The sequence below is a fragment of the Danio rerio genome, chromosome 7 (assembly GCF_049306965.1).
Source record: "Danio rerio strain Tuebingen ecotype United States chromosome 7, GRCz12tu, whole genome shotgun sequence".
NCBI lineage: Eukaryota > Metazoa > Chordata > Actinopteri > Cypriniformes > Danionidae > Danio > Danio rerio.
This window is the reverse complement of record NC_133182.1, coordinates 36,611,569-36,625,468: the sequence shown is the minus strand read 5'-3', so window position 1 is coordinate 36,625,468 and position 13,900 is coordinate 36,611,569. Positions and strand designations below refer to the sequence as shown.

The 13,900-nt window shown below is 36.7% G+C and overlaps 1 protein-coding gene across 19 annotated transcripts in view; it reads right to left on the bottom strand.

Annotated features, from left to right (window-relative positions):
* Positions 1–13,900, bottom strand: part of chd9 (chromodomain helicase DNA binding protein 9) — a 117,041-nt gene that overhangs the window by 73,621 nt on the left and 29,520 nt on the right. For 4 of the 19 annotated variants that reach the window (XM_001922501.9, XM_073908775.1, XM_073908776.1 and 1 more), the window contains exon 1: positions 12,134–12,190. The exons of the other annotated variants lie outside the window; for them this stretch is intronic. The gene's annotated coding sequence lies outside the window, so the exon portion shown is untranslated. Of the gene's footprint in view, positions 1–12,133; positions 12,191–13,900 lie in introns of those variants that run through there. 19 annotated transcript variants of the gene reach the window in all.

The following is a 13,900-nucleotide window of genomic DNA, read 5'->3' as shown; positions in this document are numbered from 1 at the left end:
TGTTACCACAAAATTATTAAGCAGCATATATTTACATTTTCCCTTTAACTAGAAAGCTCAATGTAACAGCATTCATTTGAAACATAAATATTGTTGTAGCCTTAAATATTGTTTGAAAGACTCCAATTAAGAACTTTGCATCTCCAGACAATGTCGCTGAAGTTTCAGGTCAAAATACCCATTAGATGATTTATTACACCCTGCTGAAAATGTCAATTTTGGGGTCAGAGTGAATTGCATCTGTTTTGGAACCTGTGCCTTTAAATAAAAATGAGCTGGTTCCCCTTGCCCATTCAAAGTAGCTATTCCCCAGCCACTAACGGGACATTTCACTCAAGAGATGGACAACTAGTTTCAAATGTCAGAATAAACAAAGCAAAAATGACAAAGCAACTCGATGAAATGATGACTAGATGAAACTGAGACCCATCACAAAGACCTCAGTAACATAAAAGAGCCATACACAAATGTTACAATGATAAATCAGCCACACACAAATGTTGCAATGCACATGCACATAAACACAAACAAACACACACATGCACAGTGTCATCTACTCGCAGCAAATGTGACAGGATGCCCACCAAATGGGTCGCATGCTGCTGTGTAGCTATATTACTTATATTATATATTTATATTATAGCTATGTTAATGTACAAAATAAACCTGAATTATTGGGATTCCTGCTGTGTGATTGAAGCATCCTTGTTCATAGTTACTTTATGAAGCGGTAGTTTATGTCGCTTAAAAAGTATTTCAAAATTCTATAAAAATAAAAAAAAATACAAACAGTACCACTTACTGCTTCTTGAAGAGCAGTTGGATCACAGAGAGTTTGAACTACGGTTGCACTATATTGGAAAAAAACTGACATTGCAATATTTTCTTTTGCCACAATATATACTGCAATATGAATATTATTTCACCTGACGATTTGAATAGCTCTATTTGGAAACATTTCATTTAATTTAGATCAACTGGGACAATTTCTTTGCAGTGGATATGCATAAATTACAATAAATTACAAGCAATAAAAAAATAAATAAAGTACTATATGGTTTTCTGGGAAATATACCAATATCCATGTACAAAAATTGAACAATCAAATGTAAAATAACATGGTCACATTATATATATATATATATATATATATATATATATATATATATATATATATATATATATATATATATTAGGGATGTAACGGTATCAGAATTTCACGGTTCGGTAATACCTCGGTATGAATGTCACGGTACGGTATTTATTGAATCATTTACAGGAAAAAAAAAACTTTTGAAAATACTCCAAAAAAGTGCCAAAAGTGTCAATGACATACAAATTAGCCATCTATCTGTTAGCTTTGAAACAGGAACTTCAATTTTAATAACAAAAAATTATTAAACCATGTAAAAAAATAAAGTTTCAATTTAGTATTGTTGAAAACTCATCACATTCAACATTTAATCACTCACTTAGATAGAGATGGGTTTAAAGAAAAATTATCATATAATTATAATCTGGTAAAAGCTGGTATCTCTGGGTATTTACAATGTCCCCTGCAACAGAAAAAAACCCTCTCATTTGGGACTGAGGTTTCTGGGACAAGAGAGATATGACTTGGCCCATGTTGACAGCAGTGGGGTAACGTTGTGCATTGTCTTTCCCCCACTTGAGAAGACAAACCATGAGTGAGATAGAGGTCTCTTTGCGGTACAAGTCAATGTCTGCATCAATCTGAACAGTGCTGTGTTTCTGCAGTCCCCATGACTGTTATTAGTCGTATTCCCCAACTTGCAGGCACGTGCACACATAGGGCTCAACCTGTGCAGTGCACATGCCCTTTTTAGTCTTGGATAGAAAATGCCCTTCCAAAACGATCAAAAGTGCCCCCGCGACGCGACACAACCTCCGTCCAGTCCAGCCCTTCAGTAGGCACGCGACAACACCTCTCTTGGTATGCGCGCTCAACCCCCCCCCCTCGGCGCTTTACAATACGCGCGCCACAACACAGCTGATCAGAACGCGCGCGACAGCACCGCTATTCAGCACGCGCGCGGCGACAACACCCGCTTTAGGTTCGATCATTTCCATCTTTTTTTCATCTCCGCTACTAGCAGCACACTCCATTTCCGCATTACTGGATCTGTAGCGACAACAGACCGCAAAGGATTATGGCCACGCCGGGGCTGATGGGAAATGAAGTTTCAGCTACCTCCCGTTCGCTTCATTCGCCTGAGCAAATTTTCTCTGAAGATCTATAGTTTTACCGAGTCATGCGACTTCGGTAATATCGAAAAAATTTAATATTGCGGTATGACGGTATTTACAATACCGTTACATCCCTAATATATATATATATATATATATATATATATATATATATATATATATATATATATATATATATATATATATGTTTAATTTTTAATATATTATCTTATGGGATGTGACTATTCCAGATACACACATTGTAATATCGATATATTGTTCTGCCCTAGTGGTAACAGATCTTTTAATCCCAGTTTCTTAGCAAATCCTGTCTTGTAGACATATTTATTAGGGGTGTCAAAATTAATAGTTTCTTCTGTGCACCGTGATGCAGACGTGGACAATTCGGTATCGGTTCAGTAATAATCATAACCGTTATTATGTACTGACGTTATTTATCTCATTTGCGCCTTGTCACGAGGGAGGTGAGCGCAGGTATTTACAACACTCCAGGAGACAACTACGCAGAACGCAGAAACTGTGCACAATTTCACTGCGTGAGTGGTCGGTAACTCTGGTGTAATTTTAACAGGAGTGGGCAGTCTCACAATATCGCTCCCGAGTGAGCAAGCAAGCGCTGAGCACACAGCGGGGGGCCTCAAATTTGTGATTTGGATCCTATTTTAACATCAAGAAATAATAAAAAAAAAAGATTTGTTGTGTTTATATCACTCCGATATTACTGTGGACACTAATATTTCTTGTCAAACAGATTCCAAAAGTTGGAAGGCATCTATGATGAATTAAAGCAAAGAACAGTAGTGTACTGTACGTTGATGAAACCTTTACTGTAAAGCAATTAATAATCAACATGTTGTCACAGGTTTGAGTGTGATGGGAACTCTTGAATTGGCTAAACAAGTAACCACTCAGATCACCTACAATGACAAAAATAACCAGATGACAAAATATAAAAAAAAAAAGAAAAAAAAGAAGGGAAAAAAACCCATTTGTCTCTAGAGCAGCATCAACCCCAACATTATGGGGTTAATGTTATTTCAGCTGAAAAAAAACTTAACAGTCAGTTCTTTTCCCTGTCGATCATGAACTTCCTTACACTTACAAGTTCCTTAACAACAACACATTCTAATATCTTAACTGTATCCTTAAAATCACATTTTCACACTTACACCGTATTAAAGTCATCTCACTTTCATTTAGAGCTCTTATAACAGTCTAGTGCTGTAATGATATCCCTGCCCACCATCGAAAATGTGCGTCCTGCTTAGGTGAAAATGAATTACACTGTCAGGACCGGAGAGAGAGTTTAGAGTCCATAATTAGGACTAGACCTGCAGCCTAATGTGGAGTATAGTAGATAGAGCTGGAGGGATGGTGGGAGAGAGAGACAGGATTAATGAGGAAAGGCCTGATGTGTTGCATTGGTTTCCTGAACCCATTAAACACGACATCTATTAATGACCTATACAGAACACACCACAAACCCTCTATAAAACACAAACAAAAACACACACACACACACTGCCGAAGACAATGCTCATACACACACATACACACATACACACATACACACATACACACACACACACACACACACACACTGCCGAAGACAATGCTCATACACACACATAAGCATTAAGGACACCGTACAGCTACCGTAATCTGCCTATAGGCTCATTGGAAATACGTTCCACGGCCTACCTTTCTGCAACGCATAAAATGTGTTGCTCCATGTACGTTTGTTGCATATTTCAAATGACAAATTCACTAGAGGGCACTATCCACATTTTTGCAAATCAAAATGTTATTTAAGGTGTGTTTTGTTGTACTTTTCAGATACACGTCCGTTTTGTACATATCCGCAGATCACCCAGGGTTCAACGCTAAGGATTTTTTCTACTGGTTCAGATTTTTACTTGTCCTGCGAAAATTTTCACTGACCCCATCAACAAAAAAAGAAGTCAATAGCTATTTCCTAGCCTCATATTTTTAATACTGTGTCATAAGCCAAACATAACTGTTTACATTCGACATAACTTTTCTTTAAATACAACTGACAATTTAAAAGATTATAACTGTGATGTAAATCAATTTGAAAAAAAAAAAAACTTTAACTTTAACTGCACTCTAATTTTTTCACCCACAGACTTTGTCAATAAATATAAATCAGAAAGGAAAGAATTTCTCATACATAGCCACGTTTCAGTTGTCAAGGGTTGTAAAAATCTATCTAATGAATCAATCAATTTAATAAAAAAGTGTTGGCTAGAATTATGCATTATAGCCATGGCTTGAATTATAGAGAGACAAAACAGATGAACCGAGACTGTAGTCAGATCATAAAGCAGATCAATATTGATCTTTCTTTTGAGGTGTGAGTGAAGAAATTTAAAAAACAATAATACACAAAGTTTTAAGATAAAAATTTAATAGACAATGAGCAGATGGTAACAGAATAAACAGCACTGGGTAATATTTCAGCATGCTTTCACTTTTGTTTTTGACATGAAACGCACATTTGCCAGTTGGAATGATACACCACCCCACCACATCCCATCATTAGTTCGTTGTGCCATTTTACTTTCTCAGTACAATTGATTCCCTTCAGAGTTAATTTCAATCTGGCCAATACCACCTTATTCGAGCGATTTTGGACTGATTGTGGATTCAAGCATGATTGCGCAATTTTCATAAGCCCAATAAACCGTGCTAACTGGGCAACTGAGACAGGTTCCAAAACAAACGTCTAGGTGTGAAAGCACCCTATTTGCACACAATTGACAAACTTAAATGAAACTTTAGTGACAAGGCAGCACGATCGGGCCCGATCGGGCCAGTAATGATCCTGTCTAGTGTCCCGAGTGTCTCCCACGCTGGCTCCGGGCCATCGGGCAGTCCTTATTGTCGAGCCCTGTCACGTAGCAAACTACTGAACTAAAATTTTTCTTTAAACCAAACAATAGTTCTTTTCATCAAATACAAGAGAAATGTGCACAGCGACTAGGAGTGGGGGAATACATTTCTATTTCACCGATTATTATTATTATTATTATTATTATTATTATTATTATTATTATTATTATTATTATTATTATTATAAACTGTTAAAATAGGTAGACATTCAAAATAAGGGTGGTTGGTCCCCACTATTGGAGTTACATGCTGGGTCCCAATTTGTCCTCTAAGAATACATACATAAAGTGTGCACTCTTTTTGTGAAGAAAAAGAACATATTTTTGAGAGTGTATCACAAAAGTACATACATACATGGGATATACTACGGTACGTGCGCATTAACAAACCCTTCTGTTGCTTAGTTATGTGCTGTCAATCATTTTGACACATCATTCACAGTTCTTTCATATTTAATTTCCTACCATATTGGAGATGCAGCACATTAATATGCCATTCGCAGACCCTTCATGCAGAAAAATCTCCTCAGGTGTTTGCATAATTATCCATTAAGATGTTAATAACCAAACACACCTTCACAAATGAAAGTTCACATTGTAGTTGCGCATGAAATATAATGCAGAAAATACTAAATAAGTAATATTGATTATGTTAGATATTAATAATCGTTTGAAAGTCTTTCTCTTAGCATAAGCATTTGTTAACACTTTTTACCCGTGTTTGAAGTTCTAATCAGATTCACGTCGAACTCACAAATTACTATGGCCAGTATTAGCTGTAAACCCTCTGGGGTCTGAGGGTGTTTTGGGGCTCTGGAGAAGTTTTGACATGCACTGACATTTGTGTTGTTTTCAGTATCTTAAAAACATATAAATGGCCAAAGTGTGATAACACTGTAAACAGCACAAGTTGGGCTACAATAATACCTAAGCAGCATGTTTGTATGTGTTTGTGTTTTTGAGAAAGAAACGCTTATGCGTGGTTAGTGAAAAACTATAATTTTGAAGTTACTGACTTCACAAGGCCGTGAAACACACAGAGAACCTTTCTGCAAAAGACTTTTGAGAACTGGATTTGGTAGTCTAGTGTTTTTGCTTCAAAATGATGTGAGAATCATCTTGTTCACTTGCTCACAGAAAACAATATAATCAATTAAAATTTCTAAGTCACTTTTTGAGTGAAATTGGTTTATGCGGGAAGGTGTGAACTATCATTACTATGCAGTGAGTCACACCTGAGAAGACAAAGACCTGCATAATGAGCTGCATAATGAGCCATCAGACAGGTATGTGACTAGGAGGGAAGAGTTTCAAGAAGGAATCAGAGGAAAGTTTATTTACTTTTTTGTTTGCAGTTTATTTAAAATATATAATCACACAAAATAACTTGAGATACACTTGTGAGAGTCAGTACACTCTATAAAACTCTGCAAACTTTTACACTTACACATAGCAAATCTACTTTTTTTTTTTTTTTGTAAATGAAGAGTTTTGTTGCAAAATTAGATTTATCCATTTTGAGAAATGTTGGTTATTTGACGTTATTATTTAAGACATCAACAGTCAAGTTCACTCACAATTTTATAAATTAAACTATTACTTGAGCTCAGTGAAGTCCAGGAACACAATATTCTTCAAATCCAGGATATTTTTTATTTAACTTTGTCTATAAATAGTTTATAAATAAGTCAAAAACATGCCGAAATGCAACATATTATTTTAACATTGTCAAACATCTTAAATTGGTTAAAAAAACAATACATTGTATTATATGGAATAGTATATACAAAGTTTTAATTATAATAATACGATTCTGAGTTAGTTTTGGTAATCTCATATTAGAGCAATGTTATTTTAAAGAATGATAATTAATCCATATTAACAAAATTTACTGTGAGCAAAAGAAAGCAGTTGAAAAACACACCATGTGCGATAATGAAATCTTTTAAACAGTCGGCGTGCATCACAGCAGCTTTTGGCGCAAGTGATCATCCTCTCACTTGGTTTTCACAGTAATTATTTAAAGAATAAACTTACAAAGGACACTTAGAAATGTCACCTGCAGACAGGTATCCTGTGATGGGGAGCAGCGCAGAAAAAAGGCACTATTTCACTGTAACCGTTGGCCTTCTTCTTGACATCAACGGAGACTCACAGACGCAAGATTAATTGGTCCACTTTTGTAGCGTTTTTAAACATTTTGTGAAGTTGACGGCTACATCTTCATCTAACAGTTTGTCGGAATGACACAGACCAACATTACTCTCTCATTACTGAGTAAACTCGGAGCACTTCTTGTCTACTTTAGCTCTCTTTGCCACTGGTCCTTTACCTCTGTTATTTTCACATCTGGATTTACATATGAAGCGCGCTTACTGAGAGGCGGGACCACCCTGCTGTAATGAGGCGATATAGGAGAATCCGTACAGTCCTTACTTTTATACGGATTACATAAAAAGAGATAATTTGTTTTCGACTTGAATTGGTTAATGCAAAAGTAGACATTTCAAGCTTTATATAGATATCATAAATCATCATCTTTGTTGACTATTTGCCAAGTTTCCTTTCATTTTAGTGACATGTTTTTCTGACCACAGTCTGCTCGCGCCTCAGACGCTTGTAATTACAATGCCTCGTGGGCGTGGTCGCATTAAAACGAATGAGATCAGACTGAGAAAATAGACATAGTGTTAGTTTCATACCGATTACTTTATCGAGCAATGTTTGTTTTCAACATGCATAGCTGTGTTTAAAAGTATACACTTTAAGCTTTCTAGAAATAAATTTCTCATCTGTGTGCGTTTTGTATTTGCCGAGTTTTAGCGCATTTTACCGATGCGTTTCTAAAAGCAGTTCACGGAAAGAGAAAAGACAGAATGCCTCCACTGTTTGTTTTCCTTATTTTGCAAAAGCACACACGTTTGTTGTTGTCGTGAGTGTACACAACAAAAAGCAGACACATAACAGATTCAATTGATGTATTGATCTTATTTGTACGATCAAAACTGAAAGTGTTATTTAAGTTCATTTCAGCAGTTTGACGCCACAACAGGTCAAAACGCGTATACGAGGTCTTCGACCCTAGAGGGTTATGGTCGGGACACACCAAGCTGACAGTCAGCAATTGGGCTTCCTCTGTCCGGCTAGTTGGTTCGATGTGTTCCACATGTTGCCTTTCGTCTGGTTAAAATTGAGCTTGTTGGCGCAATTTAGTAAGTTGAATACGTGTTGTCCTGTCGGCTGAAAAGAGCACTCTGACATGTTATTCAGCAACGAATCAGAGCGTCATGTAGTGAAGTGATATATTAAGTAAACAGTTAAAGTCAAGAAGGAATACAAAGAGACCGGCTGTAAATCTGGTCATTATTTTTTCAAATATTTGCAAACATTACGGATTATTAGATTATCGGAAATATTTGCGAGAGAACCTCGAACCCACTGTAAATGAGAAAACAGAAACTACCCTCTCTGGGTGCAGAAAGGCATTTTCTTCAACACAAGCACAAGCTTACTCGTTTAAGTCGGCTTTGTCCATTTGCTGTGTTTAAGGACAAATTTTTGATCCAGATGAAACCAGTTGTGAGGTGATGCAAGGCAACAACACAGTTGGGTTTCATCGGCGCTAGTTGTTTGGCGTAGGCTTGGTGTGTACCGCCCTTTGAAGTAAGCACTCAGATGAAGTAGACCAATCCCGTTCCTGGAGATTTACCTTCCTGCAGAGTTCAGCTACAACCTTGATCAAACACACCTGTCTGCACTTATCAAGTGCTCCCTCAGATCCGACTTAGTTGGTTTAGTTTTGTTTGATCAGGGTTGGAGGTGAATTCTTCAGGAACAGTACTGGGCACCCCTGGAGTAAATCATCTTAGTAATTCATTTCAACATACTATGATTTGGGACATATTTATTGTATTAGAATACTATTTAGGACCGATAGTATGTGAATTGGATCGCAGCAAGAGATTTTGGACTGCCTTTGTACTTTCATGTTAGTATTTATCAAAATCTCTATGCAGTTGCTGCAGATTTGTTGGCTGCACATCCATAGAGCAAATCTCCCATTCTGAATCGCAAAGTCCTGGTAGATCAACAGTTTTTAAAATACAGATCAGCCTGTCTGGCACCAATAACAAAGTCATGTTCAAAGTCACTTAAATCACATTTCTTTCCCAATCTGATGCTCGGTTTAAACTTTAGCAGATTTTATTGACCATATTATCAACACAAATGCCTTAATGCAAATAATTATAATTAGTCATAGATGCATAATTTATGCAGGCCACGAGGACCCCAGGAAAAGAGATATATGCTGAGGGAAAGAGACACAGAGAACACAGCAGGCTGCCTCCACTAGACCTTTACACTTCTTTCATTATTTAGAGCAAAAGGGAAAGACAGAAACAGCAACAATACAAAACATGACATTAGACACAAATGCAAACATCTCTTAAACACACTAAATGCATTTCCAAAATGTCTAATTCCTAAATCAAAAGTACACCCACTCACAAAAAAAAAAAAAAGATGTAGGGCCTCAATATACATATGCAATATATTTTAGTACTTGTAACTATATAAGAATAAAGAAAGGCACCAATGACCATAAAGGTTGTAAACGATACCTGTTCTTTACAGACAATTTCAGTCAACTGTCATCTTCACCACCAAATAATTTGCAGTCAGTAAAGGGCCATATGAATTTTTTTTTTCTGGATTTATTTCTGATTCCTAGTTTACATTTCATATTCATATTCAGAACCTAAACAAAAAAGCATGTCTATTCCACAGTGTATCCATAAAAATACAATATCTAATAATTAAACGATTCATGATTATTTTTACAACAATAAGATTCTATAATTTTTTAGAAATTATGCTGTTTTATTTTTCTTAATTTGTAATACTAATTTATAATCAAAAAGTGGTGTTACTCAAAATAAAGAATAAAAAATGACACTTAATATTTAAAATGTAATAACAATAAAATTCTAGTTTTACCAAATTATTATTACTGTTATTTAATAACAATAACAATTAGGCCTGTCGCGATAGTCAATATATTGACCTATTGTACAAATTACAATATATGAAAATGATGGCGGTTAATTTTGGAGAAGCAATATATTGTCTATTTTATATAAAGAAATTTATGATGATGATGATAATGATGATGATGATGATGATGAGGCTACATAATATACCAAGCTAAGTTTTTTGTCGAATGCACTGCATTTAGATTTCTGTGGAAGGCAGCATCTCCCCGCACGCTGCGTGCGCACAAACAGACAGTGCAATAGAGAGCAGATAGTGGAGGTGAAGAAGGCAAGACGTGAACCCACTGATTGGTGTTTAGGAACTAACTGTTAAACAAATTGCGACTGACTTGGTTTTAAAGTCACGGTCTTCAGCTCCGGTGTGGAAACATTTTAGCTTTAAGGCAACTGAAAACGCCAATATGTTAATTTTTTACAGAGCAGTAGCAATGAAAAAACGCAACACATTTAACTTTAAATCACACCTAAAACATAACCACCCAACTCATTTTTTCAACATGGGAACAACAACCGCAGTTGGTACTTGAGAGGGGTCTTCCAGACAGTTAACTATAATGGATGTATTTACCTGCCAGTGCAAAAATAATTGTGACGGTGCAAAATGGCACACATTGACAGACAGATACCATTATTTAGCTAAAAAGATGTAGCCATTAAACACGCTCAAAAAAACAGAATTAAACAAAAAATGCTGCAAACTTTTAACAAACAGTCCAATCTTGGAATCTGACTGATTATTAAAAAAATAGCACTTAAGATGCTTTAAAATTCTACTTTTGACTTACACTGTTTTGTTTACATCTACTATTTATTATTATTTATTTGTTTTAAGATATTTTTTCATGTTTCAATTTTAAATGTCTAAATATTCTTAAAAATAAAATATTATTTGAAACAGTGTACCTGAATTATTACATTATTATGTTGTAAAATTTTTTTTAGCTGTGATATAAGTTAAAAAGTGGCAATAATTTTGTTTATCGCAATTAATTTGGGTGCAATATTTCGCCCAGCAAAGATATCATCAGAGCCCTAATAACAATATTTCGAGAAGTGAACGATATTGTACAATATATTTCTGTCAATTTGAACCACACCTTTATTTCGGCAGGTTTACTTAAAGACTTGTGTTTCTGTCTGCATATGACAGATTTTTTTGCAGGTCACATATGGCAGTTTATTCTTATTTGATTAAATATACAGTGCTCTTTTTATTTTATCAATCTAGATTTCACACTGTGTCAATTCTAAGGCTGAAAAGAGAACAACGAATCGATTTTGTTTCCTCAAATTTTATTTTGAACATAATAAACTATGATAAAAAATAATGTTTCAATTTCTTTTTTCACTTTGAAGGTAACAGAACTTTTAAATGAAAATAATAATTGTGAAATAAAGATTTATTCTTTCTCCAAACAAACCCAGCCTCAGAATAAATGAACTGAAGAACTGCTATGACTATACCTTCAGTTCATCTGACCTAACAAAAACCTACAGCCATAATTCCCAGCCAATCAACACTTGCAAACCAATGGCCATCTCAAGATTTCCAACAGTTACCAAATCAAACACTTTTCCTCTCAACTGCAAGCACTACAACTTGCCGTTTCAAACTCAAAACCGTTGACCCACACCTGTTAAGCCTCCCTCTGTGTGTGTGTGTTTGTGTGTGAAGGGTTAAACTACTCCGGCAGGAGATCAGACAGTGTCATCACCCTGAACTACTTCTGACATTCCTCTAACCCCCACCCCTCGCGAGAGCTGAGAAAATGGCCGGCTCACTCGCTGACACATACACACACAGTTACTGATCCCAAAGTCTAAGCGTGTTAATCTTCAGCAGACTAAAGTGAACTCCGCATAAACGCCACACACTTACAAACACATGCAAAGTGAGAACAACAAAGTTTTAAAAAAGGGCTTGAGATTAAGACCTACTGTGTAGTTTGGCCTGGCAAACTTCCCACATGCTTTTTTTTTTCTTATGACTTGACTAACCCCTCCTTCTCTCAACGTCCTTCCTTTCCTGTCCTCCCTCCCCTTCCGCCACGCAGCAAAGACCGCCTATCTATAGAAGCCCTACCAGAAACCCTTCCTGTTTACCTTTAACCCCTTGCGTCCCTCCTCAGATGGGCGAACCACGTGGCTTTTCTCCTGACGTCATCAGTCATTGGGTTTTGACCTCGGGTGAAATCGAGCTGTCAGACTGACTGAATGAACAAGCGTCTGTCTGTAACAACTGGTGGCTGGAAGACAAACCGAACGCACACGCATGCCGAGTTGAATTAGCTGAAAGAACAGGCACTTACACACACAGACGGGGGCACAAGCACACAGACATTCAGCGGGAGGTGATCAGGTGTCAGGTTACGATCTCTGCCTGACAGGCAGGCCCAGTTATATAAACCTCCGCAGACGCAGGGTCAGGAAGCAACAAAACTAGTTGGCCACACACAGACACGCACTCGTACAAAGAGGCGGATATGTGCTCACGCAGAGACCGGTTTAACACACACAGTGCATTCATGCGGCACATGCTAGGAAGTCTACGAGCAAATACACACACCTCCACTTCACGCCACATCAGTTATTAGGAAGGCGGTGCGCAAACTTTGGTCATTTTCAGGTCATTATAAAGACCGCCTGCATCTATTCTTCCCCGTGTTTCTCTCCCAAACACAGACACACAGTAGAAACACTCTGAATGCAAAACGTTGGTGAAACTGTCATTTCACGAGTTCACACTCACAGATATTTGACTGAATAGAATATGCGTATTCGGTGTGCTGTCCGGGGAGAGGCCTCTGAGCTTGGGAAGACACCCTAACTCGTGTTATTCCCCTTATCAGGATAGAGAGAGATGGGGTCTGAGCGCAGTGTCTAGCCTGGCTCCAGAACGCTCCCCCCTCAGATTTAAATAGGTATCTGGTTAATAGTGTTTAGTTGGAGTGGTGAAGAGATGCTGAACTCAAGAGAAAACGGAGGTATGACATGTTTGACTATTTATAGGGGTTTTTCCTTGAGCTTATTGGATAATAGAATGACTGTCTGTGATAAATTAGCTTCATCAAAGACTGAACGTGCTGCCCTCGAAATTTGTTTATAAAACATCACAGTGCATGGCTCCAGTTTTTGAGTGTATCATTACTATACCACTTCAATAAACATAAAAATTTGTTTAGGTCCTTCACAAAAATCAATTTATTGACTTATCACACAACACATGGACATGATCTCAATCATTTTTGCTGATGCAATGTATATCTCCCATTCATAAAACCAACTCTAGCAACATTTTAGCTGATGCAACATCATTAGCTCTACTGGAGGTGCCAGTGTCGGTATGGCAAAAAAACATTATAGTATTAAATATAAATTACTATGTTATATTTTCAAGTGGGTGCCTGATGAATGAAAATAGATTTAGTAACAGATATCATAGCCTCTGTTACTTTTTACCTTGCACTTTTTGTTAACATTCATTATTATTTATTTGTTTAAGATATACATTTTCACATTCTGATTCCAATGCCTCATTATTAAATTGTTAAAATTCATTTATTCATTAATTTCCCTTTGGCTTAGTCCCTTTATTTATCAGAGGTCGTCACAGCGGAATGAACTGCCAGCTTATTCAGCACAACTCAGCACTGGGAAACACCCATACACACTCATTTGCACACACATGCACTAGGGCCAATTTAG